We start from the raw sequence: 9,270 nt of genomic DNA on the forward strand, positions 1-9,270 counted from the left end.
ATTACTCCATTGTGCCACACAGTACAATATATCAAATTCTGCACATTTCAGCTAGAGAAAAGATGCAGTGTTGTACTGGGGTTTATGGCATCATGATAAATATGCTTTACTGGAGGGTGGGGGGTGGTTCACTGTCAGGGCACAAATTGAATGAACTTTAGCGCAGTAATTGGATTAGTGAATTGTAAACAAAGGCTTATTTTTGTAAATATCCTAATCTCAGGGCCCTGGAATAAAGGCAAAAAACAAGAAAATCAACCAATACTTTTACCCAAACTTTCTGTGTAGTATGTTAACGTATCTTTCATACTATGTAGATGAAGGTGTGAAAGCAAAATAAAAGGCTCAAGACTACACTACCTAAGATATGGAGACAAATATAATGACCACATCTGAGAGGGAGATAGTTAGACAGACAGGGAGACAGAGTATTTTCAGTAACTGCACTCTTTAACCATATCTACACACTGATGACAGGAAACGTGGTGGTGACAAAGAATACCCTGAGATGCCATATGGAGGGGTAAAAATAGGCCATTTGGCACGAGAGTCATCAAGCGAGGGAGTGCAGAAGAATCCGAAACAGTGGAAAGATTTTGCACAGTGTCTTCTTGTAGGGACTTTCTTCTGCAGGCCCAAGATAAGAAACTATACTCTTTAAAGTTGGCAAGTTGTTAGATCAATCTTATTTTCACTTATTCGTTTTCTGACAGAGAGGCACGGCAAAAGAAAAAACCTTCTTTTCCCCTGGTTAATCAACAAAGGAACTATGATCACCTTTTTTCTTTTGAGAGTTTACAGTATGCACCTCCTACACCTTCACAGTTAGATACGAACTATGATCACCTTTTTCTTTTGAGAGTTTACAGTATACACCTCCTACACCTTCACAGTTAGAAAAGCTGCCCTCTTTACCCATTACCACCTTAAATGTGTTACACGTCTCAACAGTGCCAGTAATATCCCCTCTTAATGTTGACCAAGGAAAAACCCACATTTGTTGTTGATCTCAAAGGTGATCACAGCTTGTCTAAACCCGTCTCTCAATGCTGGTTAATATGATGCTTCTACTTGTGTCAAACACTATAGGTTCCATATACCCGGCTGCTTTATGAATAGATACCTGAAATTACTTCCTTTTGTTTGGTTAGTACTTGTTGCCTTCTTCACAGATCTGCCTGAGCAGGCTAAAAAATGGCTGGCTAAATGCTGATGTGGCACATTGATTAACAAGAACATTTTCAAATGGCACTTCATACTAAAAAGGTTGCCAACCCATGGTGTAGAGCTACTTGACACATGCTACTATATCAGTGAGGACTGGCTGGTTAAATCGGCTGTCCTACACACACGTATGCCAGCCAGACACACAGCTGACAACCTTGCAGGTGGATGCGTGGGAGACGCTTGGATATGTGCTCTACTGACAGCCGTGGACTTGAGTCTGTCGTACAGACCCGCAAGAAGTTCCATGATTGTGGCTTCATGTGTACACGACAAACAACAAACATCTTGGCTGCGTGACCAGTACAAGTCTGCAGCAAGTCCGAAGAGATCACTTTCCTGATGTGCTTTCACTGATTGGGGGACAAAATCCACAATCCTCGTTCTGCACAAAAAATAGCATAAACATGAAGTGCCCTGAACTTATAGACATATGCAGCCTGTGACAACCAGACTCTGCTTAATACAAAGGGGTTGCAAAACAAAACGTTTGAGAAAACTGATATGCAAGTCCTTCTGTTTAATGGTTGTGTATAGAACTACTGGTTTTGTGTGAACCGAGACGACCCAGTATGTACCCATCTGGTTCAAATAGTCAAGTAACTCATATTCAGTTTCCTGTATCATACACCAGGTTTATGTCTGACAGATGTGTAAGCAGGGATCAAGCTAGCCTTTTCTAACCAGACCACCATATCTCAGCTAACGGTCCGGCTGTAACACACAGTCAGAGTCCGCTCTTGGCCCTTGAGGAATGAAAAATGATGTGTCCTCACGCCTGCCCCTCCTCTGCATATCTGCTTATTTGGGCCGCTCATTAAAGGGTAATTACCTGTAATTACTGAATCATGTCGCCTTAATGAAGATGTTGAAAGCTGTTGGAGCCAGAAGGGCTGGCCTTAATTCTGAGTGATGTTCAAGATTAGCGGCAGACAGGAATTCAATAATAACGGACAGTTTAACAAAATATTAGCATTTTGCTGGTGCAATAGGTGGCTTGTATTGGGTTTATATTTCACATTCATTTTCAATTCTATTGGCGTCAACACCTGGTTTTGGAGGTCAAGTACGTGGTACTGTATCCGAGCGGGCTAATGGGTACGATGAAGATGAAGCTGTGTGTGTCAAAGCACGTCTGTGTGTGTGTTCGGTGCTTTTGCTGGCAAGTGTAATGCTTGCTCTAATGTGTGCTGTGCTGAGAGTGTGTGTGTGTGAGTGTGTCTGTGAGTGTATGTGTGTGTGTTCCCTGGCGGCGTGGTGAGTGTTTAATCTGGCCCGGTGGCGTGCCGTTGGCCTGGCTAATCACAGCGTGTCTGTAGGAGTGCGCTGAGCCAGGGGAGCACGCCGTCGCTAACAGCGCCTGACAGACTCATTAGAGAGACCTGGCACTGAGCTTGCAAGGCACACACACACACACACACTCACACGCTCACACACACAGAAAGATACACACTCAAACACTTTGAAACACACACAGTGGAAAAGGCACTCAGGCTCAACCGTACAGACATTGGGATAAATTCACACACTCACACATCTTTTTTTTGGAACGTTCTTGCACACACACACACACACAACCATTCATATAATCATTCATAGACAAGTGTGTGCTCTCTTTCCCACACACGTACAAACACACACGCTCAGTGCTCCACGTGTGAGAACAAGGCAGGCAGTGACCCCTCGCAGTTGCAGCCCAAACACAGACAAGAGCCGAGAGAGGATCTGGGAAAAAGAGGAGGGGGGGGATGGAGGGTGGGAAAAAACGAGGCAAAGAGGTGGAGTGGAGTGAAGAGAAGGGAAATGTCTGAGGCAGCAATGCTTTCTGCCATTCAAATGTTCTATTTAGACAGGCAAATTACATTTTCAAAGGCTAATTATCTGCAGTCGTGAAATAACCTTCACCCTGTTTAAACCCTTAAGGGTGTAAAAAAAATAGTATGTTGGTATCGAATGTAGGCTATGTTTACAAGTACTCTAAAAGTGAGAAGGGTTACGATTAGATCATCTTTTTTTTTTATTCTGTGTGAAAATGAAAAAAACAAATAATTTTAAAGGAGCTAAAGTAATTTAGCTAAATTTGACAAACTACTTTGACAAAAAACGTAGGACTTGCTTGCGTTGCTCTCACAGCGAGGTTAATTGCCGCTCAGCTGCAGCAGAGCCAAATGGAAACATTAGGTTCGGTTGAATAACAGGTGAATGCAAAGCAGGTCAATACGTAGTCAAGTGTGGGCCTGCCAGCTGTTCACTCCCTCTGCTCTGCCACCGCACAATGGTGACACACACACACACAGACACACACACACACAGACACACATGTTTATGTTTTTCACACAAATAAATAACAGGGGCAGTGTTAAACATGTAAACAAGCAAGCAGAAATATATAATTTTATGTATTTCTCTCACTTAAATTCTATTCAGTGAAGCATGTACAGAGTAAAGTAAATAATAGTAGTAGTAGCAGGAGTAGTTGTATGTGATACACATTAAATTAACAACTGAAAACAGTTGTTTTATATTTTTTAATTTATTTCAACAAATTACCTGAAAGAACAAAACCAACAATGAATTTATCCGACTAGTGACAAGGATTGTCTATAGCCTCAACCTGATAAAGCTCATTCCTATGTGCAATAGCCCTCTATAGATTTCTAAAAACATAAATAAGTAACACCGTCTTGGTGCTGTAATTAAAATGCACTTTACTCCTGTTTGAGTAATGGCTAACCTATATAAATTGATTTTTGACCACTTTCTAGTCCACAGTTGCCTATTACTGTAACACATCCAGCAGACAAGGAGCAACATTAACATTCACTTGAAGTCGTGATTCTGTCCACCTGTCAAATATAAGTTTAATAATCCCCCCTCTTTCAGCTCTGTGTTGCTCTCCACCAACTCCTGAGGGAAACTTTTTATCTGCTAAATGCTCCACTATGTTCACTAGCTAGTCACTAACTTTGTCTGTCTGTTTGGTCCTGGGCAGGTAGCGCACACTGTGTTTATCAGAATAGAGTATTTTTGTTGAAAATTGCTGCCTGATGCGGATGATAATGATAATCATGAGAATGGTTAGACTGAATCAAACCATTAACACAACTTGTGGGCTGTAGGCTTACAATAAGCAGAAAGACACAAAAATGCTCGACAGATCATTCTCTTTGGGTTGGGTCTTTTGACCGTTTGTTCATGTGAAAAATTCCTTAGATCAGCTTTTTGCTAAATGAAACTATATGTTTGTGATTAATTTTAAAGAGACCTTTTTAAATGTTGTGGCTGAGTGCCACAGACAGGGTAGGGAAGATGGTAAGTATTAAGAGATTAACTTTCATTGGAAAATATGATTTCAGCCTTACCCTCTAACACTTTAAAAAACTGAAAAAACTTACATAAATCAAGAACAAACTAGAAGATCCTACACAAATGTAGGCCTTGCTGAATGACAGGTTATACTGTATATTGTCCTGCCAGATCTGCCAGGTGTCTCTTTCTGTCTTTATTTTTCTCCCTTTCTCAACCACACTTATCCTTAACTTTTATACACTAACCTCCTTGTCAGGATTTTGAATCTAGCCTGGTAGTTGTGCTACATGTTTTAACTTTGTTTCACCTAAAAGCCAAAACAAGCTGTCTATAATTTTCTCTTTTCTCTACCTGTGTGCCTTTCCTTGTATCAGGACACCCCCCCCCCCCCTCTCTCTCTCTCTTTAGCATACAATCGCTGTTTTGCTCTCGTTTCTCCCCCCTTTTCTCTCTCACTCTTCTCCATCACAAGGCTATGACATTGAGGGAATGTGTTGTGATGTATTGTAGTGAATAATGTATTCTGCGAGGATTGTAGAGTGCGTAGAGCAGATGGCAGCAGGTTGATCTCGATGTGTGTGTGTGTGTGTGAGTGTGTGTGTGTGTCTGTGTGTGTGTGTCTGTGTGTGTGTGTGTGTGTGTGTGTGTGTGTGTGTGTGTGTGTGTGTGTGTCTTTGCTCATCCAGAATGGGGGAGGGGACGGAGGAGAAAAAAGGGGGGAGGGAGAGAGACTGGGGGCTGGTGTGTATGTGTGTCTATGTGAGCCTCCTTTGTGAGATAAAACATGCAAATGGTGGATTATTTTAATGCAGTTTTTTTTCTTGAGCCCTGAGCCTTAATCCCTAAAGCAGTTGAAATGAAAATAGTATATGTTTTCTTTCAAACTCTCTCTCTCCCTCCGTTTTTTATTCCCTGATAGGAATTTACAACCACCAGCTGTCTAGGAATGGGATCCTTTGCACTCAAATTTCTCTCTGGTGTAGTTACAGCCAGAGACTGATGACTAAAGCCGAATAACATGGAATTGACAGTCAGAGCTGAGCTGCTGCGCTACGCAGTTGAAGGGTCGTGGTCGTGACATTTTTTTGATTAAATGGTGACAACAAGTTGATTGTAAAAATGTTTGTTTGTTACTTTGAGTGGACTGCAGATAAATTTGTGTATTACATTTTGGCTTTGTGTCAACGCTTATCTATAGCTTATAGAGTATATTTGAAAGAATCACTTGTTTGTCATGCTTTCACATGGGAAATATGAAATTACACATGTGAAATGTCCAACTAAAACTTTTATCTCGGTAAAACTGTTGTAACGGATGATGTTTATATTTTGCATCTGAAATATCTGAAAAGCATCGGAGTTCACTCCTGTGGAGTTCACATGTGATGAATTCACATATGTTTGGAGGTTTCCTGGAAGGGAGGAAGACAAATAACAAAGTAAAGTTTGTCTGGGAATGTGTTTTCGCTTTCAGAAGGGATAAATAACAGCATAAGCAGTGGCTAAACCACACACACACACACACACACACACACACACACACACACACACACACACACACACACACACAAACACACACACACACACACATACATACTTTCCCCCAGTATGAAGATATCTTCTATAGATATAACAGATGGCAGAATTTATTTGCATTCACTTAGGCAATGTGTTTGTAAACTGAATGCTACATTTTCCTGCACTTAGTAGAGACTTTGTTTTAAAATATATAGGCGACTGTGTGGTTGCACTCATGCTGTTTGTGTTTGATGGCTTTATCATAACTCACACAATTTTACGACACTGAGACCGTGTAACATTGTTTATTCTTACTGCTTATGTCCATCCTTTTCTTACCTGTTGGGAGCTGGTGTGCCCTGAATGCTCATCAGCCATGTGGCAAGAACATGATATTCAAGAAGGCATGTTCAGCTGCAAAGTGCGAAGCCGGCAATTATGTTGTGTTACTGAGGCTAGATACCACCACAACAGCACACATCCTTTTAGTGTATCCTCCCACACCACATATGCAAAAACAGAGTAAAGGCAAAAACCTTACTATTGCTTTTTCTATGAAAACATTATATCTATTAATCATTACACAAGCTGTTGTGCATGTAAGGACTTTCTTGAAATTTCAAGGCTGAAATAGAGTGTTTTAAACAGTCAGGAGAAAGAACTCGTACATCCTTGTCGCTTTCATATTAGGGACAGTGAGCATAATTGAGTAAATGTATTTAAGTATTTGAGCGAGCTGATTCAGCCTCTTTGGGATGGTTGATATTGTACTTAGGAAGAATATTGCCCAAGGCACTTCATTAGTTGTAAATAATTGAGAGGCTTGGATAGTGCTGAGGTGAAATGTCTGTTATTATTTTATGGAGTTTGTGTTCTTAGGGCTCTTCAGTTTAAAAAATATTAAAAATGCACAAACCTCTCCACAAATTACTCACTGGAAAGATACACAATGGGCGCTAATGACTAACCCTCCGTCTTCCATTGTTTTCGAGCTCTGTAAAAGTGTTTTGCTGCACCATTATCATATTTCTGCTATTGGTTATGTTATTTGATGTTACAAAGGATGCTATTTAACCCTCATGCTTTTAACATTTTTCGTCCGTTAACGCTGCAGTGTTTACCATTGCACATTAGCCTGGCAGCTAGCGGCTAGCTGCCATAGCTTAATCCCGACAAAACCACACGGTTGAATTTCCGCCTGCATGCATGTTTTGCAGCCTAAACAGAGCAGCTTATATTGGTTATATTAGAGAGAGCAACAAGTTAGCAGACTGCCGAGTCGCCCTCTCTGCTCTCTGTCTACTTAGCTGGACCTCTGTGCTGCCAAGGGTCTGCCCTTGGCATTGTTGGCAAACTTTGTTTTTTCTTGTTACTTTATTGACAATAGAGCTTTCTGAACTGTTCGTTGAATAGATCAACGGAGAGGTTAGAAAGCAGATTGGTCGTAAATCACAGTAAAGACTCTCACATAGAGCTGAAATAGAAACACTGTGCTAAGGGTTAAGCCGATGTTTTTCGGGGGTAACGTCATTCACTTTACCGGCAGTATTGACAACACATAAAGCCACATTGTGTTGAGAAGCTCAAGCTTGTTGTTTTATTGTTTACTTTTAACTCACTTTACTTCATCTTTGCTATCTTTTTTTCCTCTTGCTTTTCCTCACAGAGGCACTCATATGCTACGCTCCGTTAATTGCTTGTTCTCCTGAGCGAGTGACATCATTGCCACACGGGCACTGATGTCACTCACTTAAGGCACCCTGCAATTCTCGCTCTAGTTACACTAGTCTCGTTAAGGGGTTGCAGTATACCGTCACACCGCGGGGATATTTTGCTTCATCACTGTGAGAAAAACACTGTAACGTCAAAGCCCAACTTGGGATGTCTCATTGTTCAGTTAATAAATCTGCCTCATGTCAGTGTTAAGTGCACCTGCATTTGTTTGTTTAACTCAGATGCCAATGCAATTTCTCTACATTAACTTGCATTCAATTTAGGTTTTATCTTTGCTTTGAACCCCTCGTTCTACCTCTTTTTTTTTTGCTGTGCATGCTTCAGCTCAGATAAACTCTTATCTGTTAAAAGTTGTCACCTTTACTTGCCGGTTTTCCGGTGATGCAACTTAAAGGCCACTGAGGTTTTATTTAACATCTTACACACTCACATACAACCACGTGACAAGCAAGAAATGGGGGCTCTTCTAAGGGTCTGATCGGTTACTCACAACACTTTGTGCTCTATAATAGCATGATGTGTTTGGTCTGTGGTCTGGGCACAAGAGCTGTTTGTCCTTCAAAGGTCAACAGTTATGTAGTTACATAGTGTTTTGGAAAGATGTTGACACTTGCGGTTGGACTGTTTTTTGTTAGCCATTGTAGCAGCGTGACTGTAGGTGACTGTGGTCCATTTATCTGACTGACTGCTAGTCCATTTGTCTTTTAAAAATATTATTTGGTTCAGAAGGTTGAATGGATTTATATTTAGGGCAAACATTTGTGGTCCCCAAAGAATAAATTATAAGGACTTTGGTACCCACACTTACCATCAGGACCATCAGCAGGTCAAAGGTTCCACTTCAGATTAAACCTAATGTGGGAACTCGGACTCATTATACAAAACACAAAAAATGGACACAGAATAAATGCTTTCTTTGGATTTGGACTACAGCATGGCGCCACCCACTTTTTACCCGACACATTTTTAAACCATCTAAAACTTTTGTTTTCTGATGTGTAATGAGCATTTCAGCCACATTGGGCCACCACTGTGGCTGAATTTGCTGAAATGTTTTGCGCCTTTGATTATATGAGCTGATTTTTGCAGCTGATATTGATAATGTGGGTTATATCAGATTACAAATTATTAATGGACATGCAGCATAAATAAACTCGTTGCTCCATGATACTCCTCAAGTCTCCAGATCCTTGGCTCAGTGCCGGCATTCAGCCCCACTGTTTTGTAGTGGGTTTGTGTATATGCTTGTCACAGTGTGTGCAAGAGAGTAGGGAGGTGGGCATGGTGAGGAGGCGTGTCTGGGTTGGAGGGGATGTCAGCTCATTAACCTCCATTCTTCCCCCAGCACAGCACTGTGTAGGGTCACTGTGTTAGTCTCCTGTCATTACCCCACTCCCTGCACGCGTGTGCTGGACATGATGGGAAGAGCTGAGCAACCAGGGAAAAGGAGAAGGAGGGAAAGGTTCACGAGGCGGGGGGGGGGGG

General features: G+C 41.4%; 1 protein-coding gene across 3 annotated transcripts in view; it reads left to right on the forward strand.

Annotated features, from left to right (window-relative positions):
* The window catches only part of LOC117947833 (thymocyte selection-associated high mobility group box protein TOX-like), an 80,654-nt gene that overhangs the window by 18,787 nt on the left and 52,597 nt on the right, over positions 1–9,270 (forward strand). The gene's annotated exons all lie outside the window — the stretch shown is intronic.

This window comes from Etheostoma cragini, chromosome 7, assembly GCF_013103735.1.
Source record: "Etheostoma cragini isolate CJK2018 chromosome 7, CSU_Ecrag_1.0, whole genome shotgun sequence".
NCBI lineage: Eukaryota > Metazoa > Chordata > Actinopteri > Perciformes > Percidae > Etheostoma > Etheostoma cragini.